The sequence below is a fragment of the Ambystoma mexicanum genome, chromosome 6q (assembly GCF_040938575.1).
Source record: "Ambystoma mexicanum isolate Mex_15411 chromosome 6q, UKY_AmexF1_1, whole genome shotgun sequence".
In the NCBI taxonomy this organism is placed as follows: domain Eukaryota; kingdom Metazoa; phylum Chordata; class Amphibia; order Caudata; family Ambystomatidae; genus Ambystoma; species Ambystoma mexicanum.
In genome coordinates, this window is record NC_090937.1 from 1,510,533,309 (window position 1) to 1,510,545,974 (window position 12,666).

Below are 12,666 nucleotides of genomic sequence, written 5' to 3' on the forward strand. Positions count from 1 at the left end.
GCCCGTTTCTTGGATGTATGCGTGCGTTAAATAGCGTCCCTGCGCGCTAAACTGCATGCAAAATCCCATTTGTCGATTCATGTATTCGACTACGCAACACTTTCTCGTACTTTGCGGGGACTTCTCACTGGCTCGACACGTCCCTGCGAGCATTCCACGTGCTTTGCATAAGCCACGACGCAGAGCAGGGGCTTGGCTTGCACAGAAGGCAGCAAAGGGGGCGGAACTCAGAAAATTAGGACGAACAAAGGAAAAAGTGGGAGTTACGAGGGACGGCCTGCAGGCAGTCCATTGTATGCCCACTACTCCACGGAAAAATACATATTCAGGGATCCGACCGTGCAACTTCCTGGCAGGGAAAAGTTCACGCAAAACCCCCATACTATCCACCACCATGCAGAGATAAGATCGGGTGTTGGATTTATTGGTGGGTGCACACAGCCGGGGTTCCGATCTAACTTAGGGGTGTGCGTATGAGGAGAAGCCGGTGTGCAGGTACGGTTTACACATGCAGAGTTTCCGAGTTTGCCCAAGAGGGAGAGCAAAGTCACGCAGGGTTAATAGATTAGCATCCTGCAAGGAAGGGTATGTTACTTCCATCCCCCCACAGTGCTCTAACACATGCTTCACTGCTGCCCGCTTAGATTTTTTTGTATTTGTAGCACTCTTGTGTAAGGGCAGTGCTGGTGTTTTTTTGAAGGGTCAAGGGAAGCTATGGAGGACAATGTGGGGGTCAGGATGACACAGTAGCTGGTTTGCATAACCAAAAGTGACATGCGAAATTTAGCAGGTTAGTGAATATTTTGATTAGTGATTCATAATTCCATAAAGTGACTAGGGTTTACTTTTGGGGAGTTTGATCAGGACTAATGAAGACAAAAGTTGTACATTTGCAAGTTTTATTTCATAAAATTAAACGGAGAACTTTGTGGTGGTGGAGAGCCAGGTATGTTACCCATCAGCAAGCTTGGAACACCAGTTCTCAACAGGAAATGCAACCTGAAATGTGAACTCGTTTATTGTGTGGATCTACCAATGCTGCTGTCTGACTTCGGAACAGTTGCTACGGTTAGGCCGCTTCTCAGATGTGCCAAACATTTTCCCGAGCCCTTTTTCATACCATATGTTGCAATCTTTTCACTCGCTTTACACTGCAGAATTAAACAAACATTACAATCCACACAAAAATCCATTCATTCAAAGGTGCAAACACCATAACCAATATAGATTTGCCTTTTACACCAAATGTCCCATTCCTCCCGTTTCTATGAATCTGTGTGATGTTCCCACGATGGAAATGTTCGAGGGAGAAATGACCGAAGATTATTTGCTCGAAATATTTCTCGCCATAATATTTCTGATGAGCCCAAAACCCCACCCACACCCCTACCCCCACACCCAAAACACCCCCATCCCCTAACTTACCTTGCCTTGCATCTCGCTGGACCCTGAGACGCCTGTTGCCTTTCACTTCCGTGATCGGGAACTGGCACCGCAGGGTCCTTTTCTTTTCTTTTTTTTTGTCTGGCAGCTGCGGGGATGTCCCCTGCAACCCCCGCTCACAATACTGTATAGTATGGTGTGCGGGGTGTTGCGGGGGATGTCCTTGCAGCCCCCACAGCCTTTACTTTTCTTTTTTTTTTACCGACCCCACCAAAATATACATACCACAAAAGGTTCAAACTTTTTGTATTTTGAACTTTTGGTGGTATGTATTTTAGGTCTTTTGGTGGGGTCAGTAATTTGTATTCAGTAATTTTGGCCTATTCCTTTCCATTGCATCTCATGCTTGCCATCTCCATCCTAACACTAATACGCAATATGATCATTGGAACCAATGAACATTCTTCTCATTCAAATACTTCTCAGTCATCTGGTTGTACATGGATGTGTGTAAAGTGGCTTAAACAACAATGGGAGGTCGGTTGTAACCCACCCGTGAGACCGGTGGGTTGCTGCCAACCCCATAGCACCATTAACGCTGCTTGTTATCCCAGCGTCACCCCGGTGCCACTGGGATATCACAAGTTGCGGTGGAATGTTGCTGCCCATTCCCATGGGGTCCCATAGGATTCCACGGGAATGGCGACACTGAAGCACCGGCAAAGTTAGTAACAGTGCCGGTGCTTCAGTGAGAAGTCTGCCGGTACAGGCCTGAATTCCCAGCAAGTCAAGCCTGCCTGGAATTCCGTGGTCCCTATCGGCAGACTTGGAGTTTGCCAGTCCGGAAATGGAGCACCGACACCCTCATTTCCAGACGAGCAAACTCGTAATGAGGCCGAATGTATGTTAGAGAGGAATAGAATCTTAATTGATAAGAGGAAAAAGAAAACTATGGAAACAAAACCCTGGTCTGTCAGTATTGCAGACATCTTTTTTTGTCAGTGCTAGTTTTTGACATTTACTTACACTATGTTTATTGCATGTGTACCAGTCAACAGCAAAGTGCATCCGGGCAGTTATGACCACTGATTGTAATGCATTTTTTGTTGAAAATATATTTTATTGGTTCATAGCTGGAAATCTGAAAGTGTCCATTTCTGTTTAACATCAGTTGTCTTTAAAAGTTACATGACATGTCTAACCACAATAAGAAAACTAGATGCATCTTGTTCCTGTAGAACTGAGCCCCTTCCTCAATGGTATTGCACTATACTCACAGGGGTTTCATAAACACGTGCTTACAGAAAGATCAAATACATGGATTTCCTGTACATCAAGATGGGGGTAATATTAATGCGGGCTCTAGAATAAAAGTACTAGGTGATCTGTGTGACAGAAAGGCCATTGATCCATGAGCAATGTATGTTATTTTTTTCCCTGCCTGTCATATTGACTATTGGAAATGTGTTTAACATGTTTTTCTAACGACCCTGTGGATCTCTCTGACAAAATATATATACAATCCTGCGTGCGTGACACGGACCGTTGAGCTCCATAGGACAACTTTACATACATTTAATTTCTGTGTAAATAGGTATAATTGTGACATGTCTTCACATTGTTAATAATATTGTTAAGGGGAACATGGGTAAGAGGAAGATTTACAGATGGTATTACTTTCTTTACTGATATCCTTAGGATGTGTTTCCATTGAAGTAAACAAATAAAAGGTGTGTGTGAAATTGAGAGAGTGATAAACACAGATGACCTACATTAGCATATATAGCGAAATGTGTTTGGGGACTGTGGAGGCTGGTAGGTTTTTGTTTGTTTTATTTACTTATGTAGCGCTCCAGACCCAGAGGTAAAAGTGCACATGCAATGCAGCTGTGAGCACTTAACTCTCTATTGAGCTTTTTTTCTGTTTAATTTAATATTTCTGTCGGTTGTTCAGCTGTATTTGTTTTTCATTGTCCATGCATACAGCTTTATTGCCATAAAAGTTACATCTAGGATCATAAATCCATTAATACAGATACAAGGATATTTACAGATATAATACCGCAAGAGCCCAAATATAAAATCCATACTTATGTCATTTTTAAAATGTACATATACAACATTTCTTATTACATACATTTAATATTCTCTCAAATTATATAATTTCATGCGTAAAAAAAATCACCCTTTCCACTTTGTTTTTTCCAGTAAAAATAAAATTGCGTTTTGCACATGTACATTATTTGAGTGTAAGAATAAATATCCGGCATCATCTATTTTCCTAATTATGTAGTGGTTAAACAATAGCTTAAAATTCTGACGTCTTATTTTTCCATATAAGGGACATACAAAATGAAAATAACTTACGTTATCATACCAAATTTCGCCATATTTATTTGTGCCTTTTCACCATGTTCCTAAGCTACGTGCAACCCATCCCAGTGACATAAAAATCGTAGCTTTTATAAATGAAGATGAAAATGACAGAGTGTTCCTCCACATGGCAACTGCAGCTCTGGCGTCCCTCATTTTGGGAATTTACCGCCCTTTCCGCCATTTGTAATATCCCGGTAATACTGGGGTATCAGGTTGCAGAAATGGCTGGAGCAGTTTGCTGGTATCCCGCCAGAATTTCCACCGGGATACCGGTAGACTTGTAATGAGCCCCATTGATTTTAAACATGGAAAATCCAAATAGCTTTCAAATCCAATACTTCTCCTTGATGTCAGACAACCAGCCACTAGCCCTGATCTTAGGCTTTTGGGCTTCTGTCGTTTTTATGATAATTTTTTAAACGCCATCTTGCAGCATTGTCTTATAATGGGAGCCAAATAAGCAGGGATTATCGCAAAGTGTAGAGATTTCTATTTCCTGTGACATCTTCACGCTTTCTCTGCAAGCTGCTCTGTTTGTTGCGGCGCATTGCATACGTTTAGATAATATTTCAGGGCATTCAATCTTGTTTCATATGGAATACTATTCACACACAGATCCAATTTTAACGCTGCACTTGGTGCATTGCCTTGTAACCCCAGTAAATCTGGTTTTCCTCACTTTCTATAGTTTCTAGATTACTATGGCCTTCTGTTATTTTTTTTTCCATATCCATTATTGTACTTGATACTGCACATTGAAACTGTTTAGGAGGACATAGAGATAGGTCCCAATTAAGTGAATACTTCTAAAAAAGCAAGGTGTTCAGGATTTTCCTGGATTGAAGATGGTAGTGGTTCCAACTAGTGATGGCTGGGAGAGAATTTGACAGTTGGTTTCAAATAAAGAGCATGAAAATGAGGGTTTTGAAAAATGGAGAAATAAATTAGTGAGGAACATAGAGATATGACTGGGATGTAAATGTAGAATCTGAGCATTTGTAACAGAATCACCTGCTTTGAAGGTGAGGCAATGTGAAGTAAGCAGTATTAACCTATGGGAACACAGTGCATGGAGGAGGTATATTCCTGTCCATCACTCCACAGTATGCATTAGAAGTGAGTGTGTCTTGCGCCTTTGGACATTTTGGAGTCAACGCTTATAAGGGTGTTGTGTGAACATTCTGTAGTTAATGATTTGCATGTGAATATTTAATATATGTTTTGTTATGTGCATAGTAGAGAACAACCTTCACCTCATAGAACTATCTTGCGACTACTAGCAGAAAATATAACACTTTTAGTTAGATTGAAGCTGTAAGAGGCAAATAGAAAGGCTTTCAGATCCTTTCAGAAGTGTATGAGGGTTTCCATTTTAGGAGTGATTGAGGCCAATTAAAACAGGCCCCTCAAATCACATGCAATGTAGATAGCCCAGGAGGAGGGCATGGTTAGCACTGTCAAAGATGTCCTACAAGGCAATGAGAAAACATCCTGATGTCATCCAACATGGAGACTACCACAGTCACCACTCATCTTCTGGGTGTTAAACCAGCCTGATGGGGGTGGGGAGGACAAGTAGTTTTCAAGATTCTACAATTGTCTGAATGTGCCATATTGATTCTGGAACCTTGCCCCAGAAAGGCAACCACCAAATAAGACCATCATTTGTTCAGATATTTGGGGTCTGCTAAATGCTTCTTTACTAGTGGCATAACAATTGCCTGTTTCCAAGTAAATAGTATCACTTATGGATTAATTCCATTTAATAATGCTGATAAGAAAGATGGACTCACAGGAAAGGTAATATTGTGAAATCCACCACCATTAATTCTATCTTCATCAATATGATCAACAGGATCCACCAACAAATACACACCAATGCTACATCTGAGAGCACAATACACATCCCATCTCACAAAATGGCAACTACTAGGACACATTTCAAGACACTCACTTTGGAAGGCCTTACTGCCATTCTAGCATTCAAGGCCACATCGTATGGAGACAACATCTTCCCTGCTGCCTCACTCAAGACACTTCCGACTGAAGCACTCCTCCCTTACCTGACAATCATCAACAGTTCCCTAACTCAAGTCCCCGCCCCCTCGACCCTCAACACCAAACAAATCCTTCTGCTTCACAACACTGAAACCGGATGACTTCAGCCACTACAGTCCTAGGTAAAATCCTTAAGAAAGCAGTAGCCACACAAACCATCCAACACATCTAAGACAACAACCTCCTTCAGTTCTACCAATCTGGCTTTATACCCAGGTGCAGAACAGAAACTGCTACAATTAAGGTGATAGACAATGCCCTTGAAATACTTGATGATGGCCAACCTTGCTGCCTGGTTCTCCTTGACCTCTCAGCAGACTGTGGCACAGTAGACTACCAGACACTCACCGGCAATCTAAATCACTGCATGGGGAAACCTTGTTAATTGACCCCAGTTTGTACAAATAGATTTTTCCAGATCACCAACTGCACCTATGTCCTGTGGAGTCCTGCAAGGATCCATCTTCTTCCCTGTGATCATCAATCTTGACAAGAAACCGCTTGGAACCTCCATCACTACACACAACGTTTCCATACACCAATACACATATATCACACAGATCTACCTCAGAATACCCTCCATCGAAGAAATGCTTAGGATCAAGGTCTGCCTATCATTAATCCAGTCATGGATTTCCAGTGCTTACCTGAAGATAAACCCCTCCAAAACTGAATTTCTACTGCTGATCCAAAACAGAAACTAACCAAACATCCAGACTTGGATCTCTGTTATGCACTTTAAGGGCATCACACTCCAGCTGGCCACCTGTGCCCAGTCCCTTGGGTGTGTCATTGACAGACACCTCAAACAGCACATAGCAAGGAAGACATAAACGGCTTAGTAACAACTTTCTTTCCTGTGGAAAATCAAGCCCTTCAACCCAGAAAACAACTTCAGATCTTGTTAGCGAGAATTCTCTGTTTAGGCTGAATTTCCTAACCTAGTGAGTCCCCCAGCAGCTTTGCTGGATTTCTGGAGTTTGTTTTTTCCATCCTGCCAAGAGTGAGACTCTTTTCTCCCACTCTTGGACATGTATGTGTGTAATTCCTTTGAAATGTCAATGTGTTCGATGGGCTATGGGGTCTTTTACTCCATAGGGTCTCATATGTTTTTCTATGTGTGTTACACCGCACCCTACGTGCCGTAACACGGGGGTGCCCTAGCGGGTCCCCCACCATAGACTGCATACCCGGGGACTGACTACTGTCTCCCCGGGCATGTAAAGTCACCATTGGCTTTACTAGACCTAAATTTACTAACAGAACTAGTACCAACCATCTTATTGTGGACGTACTAGTAGGGGTAATTCGATTACTCCTGGATCTGTTACTCGAGGGGGCACTGTCCCGTCCCCCCTCGTCGAGTTTTGGCTGGTGGCAGTGGAAACTACTTGTTATGTTCGATCCCGAACATAACCCTATGGGATTCGTCCCATTGTTGGAGATTGATACTTTTTCTCATTAATCTCTGACGTACCACCGATCTACTTATCTTAAATAAGTTTATCGAGGGGTATTTTCTGGCAGAACTCGGTTTTAAAATGGCGTCTGTGTTCGTCTCTGTGACTCCTAAACCAAAGGTTGAGCCCTTTGTTCCACTTTTGGCGGGCCTCTGTACAGAGACCCTCCAAAGTGGTGCCATTCTGTCTGGGTTACCTCAGGGGTGTTGGAGGGGGTTGCCTTGCCAACTCAGGTCGCACTCTGGAGTGATTGGCCCAGGTGGTGAGCCTTCCCGCTCACCACTTAGCATGTGTTGATTGACAGCTAGGCTGAATGAATGGGGGTCTTATGCATAAAAGCAGGGCTTTTGGGACTGGTTCTTCAGAAGTCGCCACAGGACCTAAGAACCCGACGAGGGTAACGCTAAGCCGACCTGCACCACGACACCTCCGGTGGAGCCCTGCGGAACCGACTCACCACTTCCCGACGACAGAGGAGATCTCCCTGCCGGAGAGTCTCTTCCCCTGACTGGTGGGAACAACCAGTCCCCTTTGCTTTTTATTCGCCTCAGGACGCAGTGGTCGAATTGCCCGTGCAGAGCACCTCGGCAACCGGATAGCCACTACCCCTGTACCGCGACCAAAAGGTGGTGCCTTGTGACGGAGCACTCCGCGGCTGGTCTCTTCCCTGGTGGTGCACCGGACTTTACTTTCCTTCGACGACGAGATCATCTCTACTCTTGGCCAAGACCCGACGTGCATCCACCACCAGGAACAACTGCCCCCGCCGGAGCTGCCCTCCACAACAAGGTACCGTGTCCGCCTGGCTTCCCTTTCGTTCGGTTCGAGTGAGGTGTCTTAATCCTCTCCGTTCCACTGGGTCGCCTCCAAGCTTTGCTCATTCTTTGTTCTGAACTGGTTCAATCTGCCGATAACAATTTGCTATAAAGACTTGAATGCATCTCCACTAGAGACTTTTTGGGACATCGTGCCTTGCCTCTCTCCGAGTGGGCCTGGCCTCTGAACTTTACGATCTATTGTGATTCTTGCCTTCCTGCCTTGCATTTTATCCGCTTAGGATTGAACTGTGTTGACTTCATAACCTGCCTATCTTTTTCTCTCCCGTCCTAACTAATATTCGAGTGTCATCTAGGTTGAGGTATACACCTCTGTCTGAAAATAAGTGGTACCGGTAGAACCTAGAGTTGTCGATATTTTGCTAGGGGGATTGATCGTTTTCTACTCCGTAGAGTAATTGTGTTTGATTTGTTTGCCGTGATTTGCTTTAGTGTTTTCCATAGATGTTGTGTTATAAATAAATAACTTACTATCTTTACACTAAGCCTCGTTGCATGTTTGCTTGTCTTGCTGTGAAGAATTGCCCTATGTTGTATACTCCACATACTGACCAACTTTTCTTGAGAGAAGTCTGACTGCTCAGCCACAGCTACCAAGTGAATCTGTGTGGTACAGAAGGCTACCAAGTGGGTTCACCGCCAACGCCTGTAGTCCTAAATCTTTTGCAGTGGTCCCAGAGGGAACTGCACAGGTTTCCGCCTAACACTGGTGTACAGCGGTGGGATTTGTATCGAGTATACAGTTTAGAGTGCTTTTCGACACTGTAGGATAACTAACCACAAAACTTTGCACTAAAAAGCAACTTTCAAAAACATGTCTACGATGGAAACTTACAGTCAAGAATCCTTATCAGGTGAAAATACTGAGAGTTTGCGAGCTCTCTGTAGGCAAGAGAATCTTTCTGTAAGAGGCAAGAAGTTAGAACTAATAGAGAAATTGCTGGCGAACCAAAGTCTGGGTACTGGTTCAGAGGAACCAATCTCTCCAGCAACTGTAGATAACAGTAATGGTGTTGATCTGAATCGTAATTCTGATGATAGCGATGAAGAGGCTGACGAGGACGGAGAGGCTAACAAAACTGTCTCCCCCGCTCCTCTACCTGCCTTACCAGCTGTGCCTACGGGGCCCATACCAGGTCCCACAAGTAACCCTGCTTATTTTGAACTTGAAAAAATGAAGCTTGAATTAGAATATAAACGGTTCTTGGCTCAATCTGAACGAAACCAAGAGCTCGAGTTCAGACGGATGAATGCCCAGGCTGAGCAGGAGCAAGCTGAGTTAAGACTCAGAGAAATAGAACTTAATCACGAATTACAAATGAAAAAGTTGTCAATGGAAAATGCTTCACTCGCCTCTGGTTCCTCTAGGAGCTCCAGTCCCAAAAGACCCCGGATGCCGAAGGAATTAGTCGGTATGTATGAACCGAGATTGGATGTGTTGGATTGGTTGAAACTGTTTGAATACAATCATGGGCTCCAGGACATCACCGGGAATGCGTTGCTTCCCTGGTTGTTCTCTAGGCTCCCTCCTGTTGCGACTGATGTGGTAATGGAGTTGGGGGAGGTGGATAAGACGGATTACGAAAGTGTGAAACTAGCTTTGATAGCTAGATTCGGGAAGACCCCTTCCCAGTATTTTAAGAGGTTTAGAACCCTCAAAAAGCATGATGGTACCCCTTGGGCTACCTGGGTGAGTGAAGGGTTGAAAAACTTAGAGGGATGGATTAAGGGTTACAAAGTGAACACTTATGAGGGTATGAGAAATCTTTTTATGTTGGAGTCTATTTATGATGCCTGTTCTCCTGAGCTCAGACAGCACTTGGCTGATTCGAAGGAATTGGATTCCAGGGCACTAGCTAAGGCTGCAGACTCGTTGGTTGCCAACAGGGCTACTCATAAGGATTCTGGGGCAACTCAGAAAAAGGATGAGGGAAAACAGCCTAAAAAAAAAAGACTCGAAAGAGAATTCGAATAACTCACATTCCAAAGAGGGCCCCAAACAAAACCAGAAGGGTAAGCCACCGGGAAAACCACAGCAGAATAGTGTGTCTTCTGGTGCCAAACCGGAAGGAGGTCAGAACAAGCCACCATTCCAGAAAGCATTCGGTAAATGCTTTGTTTGTGGCTCGACTGACCACATGAAAGGAGATCCCAGATGTAAGGGTAAACCTTCAGGGGTCCAACTTGTCTCCTTAGCCTTCGCTCCAGAGGAGGAAGTCCAAATGGCAAGTGGAAACTTTCTACTGCTAGCTGACAAACCCATTGGAGTCTCAGCCAGCGTTTCTTTAGTATCTCTGGGGTTGTGGGAACAACAGAATTTAGATGTCTATAATTCTATCCCCGATAATACTAAAGAGTATTATAAGGACAGTGTCCAGGTGAATGGTCAGGAGACTCCTGCCATTAGGGACACTGGGGCCAGCATAACTGTGGTGGATAAATCGTTTTTTCAGGCTGAGGATGTTGCTAAGGCACCCAAACGCCTCACCAAGTTAGCTGGAGGGCCTGTGCAGATGCTTCCCCAATTACCAGTTCTCATCCAGTGTAACGACATGACTGTGAAGATACCTGTCAGCATACAGAGTGAGGTACCAGGACGCGTACTATTGGGTAACGATTTGAAAACTCTCGGAGTTGTATCGCATACTCCCAGACCTCCTAGTAAACGATTACAGGAGCTAACCAGACCAGCAAGAGAGAGGACCATGCGCGGTACTCTCGGGGAGATGATGAAGAAAGAAATCACTCCTGCTCCACTGGAATTGTCGGCCGCTGTCTCCAAGAAATCAGAAGCGAAGGGGAAACCTAAGACTTCTATCCCGAAACCAGCAGCCAGCATTCCAGTGCAGCCGACACGGACTTCCCCGCGGTTGTCCAACGTCACACCCGTAACTCCACCTCCAGCCGAGGCTGAGAGGGAGGTACAACCCTGCGTGGTAGAATTAGACTCTGAGGAAGAGCTAATGGAAGGCCAGGAACTCATTGGAGATCTGGATCCTGTTGACCATCCTGAGCTGCAGTCTTTACTGGCAGAAGGTGGACCCAGCAGGGCAGACCTCAGTAAGGGACAGAGAGAATGTCCAACTCTGGAAGGTCTTCGCCATCAGGCAGAAGCTCAGGCTGAAGGGCAAGAGCCTGGGAAATACAGGTTGCACTGGGAAGATGGCCTCTTCTACAGTGAACCGACCGAGTCTGCACCTGGAGACTACAAACGCCTTGTAGTACCCCAAGAGAACAGACCACAGTTCTTGCAGTTAGCCCACGAGATTCCTTTGGCTGGTCACTTGAGTTTCAAGAAGACTAAGGAAAGGCTCTCGCTCTACTTCTATTGGCCAAAGATGGGGGCCAAAGTAGAAAAACACTGCAGGAGCTGCCACACCTGCCAGATCTCTGGTAAGGTTGGATCCAAGAACGTGGCACTGTTAGTGCCTCTCCTGGTTGTGGGAGTCCCATTTGAGAGATTAGGGATTGAAATCATTGGTCCCCTTGATCCTCCAACCTCCTCAGGCAACAGTTTTATACTTGTTGTAGTAGACCATGCTACTAGGTATCCTGAGGCAATTCCTATGAGGACTGTTACAGCTCCGGCTGTGGCTAAGGCCCTCCTTGGTATTTTTACCAGGGTCGGGTTTCCTAAGGAAGTAATCTCTGACAGGGGGTCAAACTTTTTGTCCCACTACATGAAAGCCATGTGGAAAACCTGCGGAGTAACTTACAAGTTCTCAACAGCTTACCACCCACAAACCAATGGGCTGGTAGAACGGTTCAACCGAACCATGAAGAGCATGATAGGTGCTCTAGAGGAACCCCTTAAGCGTAAGTGGGACCTTCTATTGCCATGCCTTCTCTTTGCTTATAGAGAAGTCCCTCAGGAGGGAGTAGGTTACTCTCCCTTCGAACTACTCTATGGTCATCCCGTCAGAGGTCCATTGGCCCTGATTAAGGAGGGGTTGGAGAGTGCTCCTTCCCCCAAGCCAGTCAGAGTGACTGACTACGTGATCGGTCTCCGGAGGAGAATGTCGCACATTATGACGGAAGCAAGCGATAACTTGAAAGCTGGACAAGCATTGGTCAAGCACTGGCACGATCAAAAGGCTAACATGGTTGAGTTCGCTCAAGACCAGCTCGTTCTCGTTATGATCCCAACAAGGCAGAGGGCCTTGCAAGATAAATGGATGGGACCCTACCGAGTAGTGGGTAAACTCGGAGAGGTTAACTATCTGGTGGACTTGGGCAATCCCAAGGAGGCTGCGACAGTCTTTCACACCAACCAACTTAAAGCGTATGTCTCACGACCTGATGTAGGAGCGTTGCTTCTAGCATCATCCGAGGAAGAAGAAGAGAGTGAAGCTCTTCCGGATCTCCTCAGAGGCTTACCTTTAGATGAAAAAATTGAAGGAGTGAATCTCTCCTCCAATCTGACACCCGAGCAACAAGAAGAGTGCAAATCTATGTTGAATCAGTTTGCCTCTCTGTTCTCGCTTTCACCAGGCTTGACCCCTTGGGGCCAGCACGACATACTCACTGGTGTCTGTCTGCCGGTCAAAAGCAGA

The 12,666-nt window shown here is 45.1% G+C and overlaps 1 protein-coding gene across 2 annotated transcripts in view; it reads right to left on the reverse strand.

Annotated features, from left to right (window-relative positions):
- Window positions 1–12,666, reverse strand: part of LOC138516807 (catenin alpha-2) — a 3,575,147-nt gene that overhangs the window by 385,657 nt on the left and 3,176,824 nt on the right. The gene's annotated exons all lie outside the window — the stretch shown is intronic.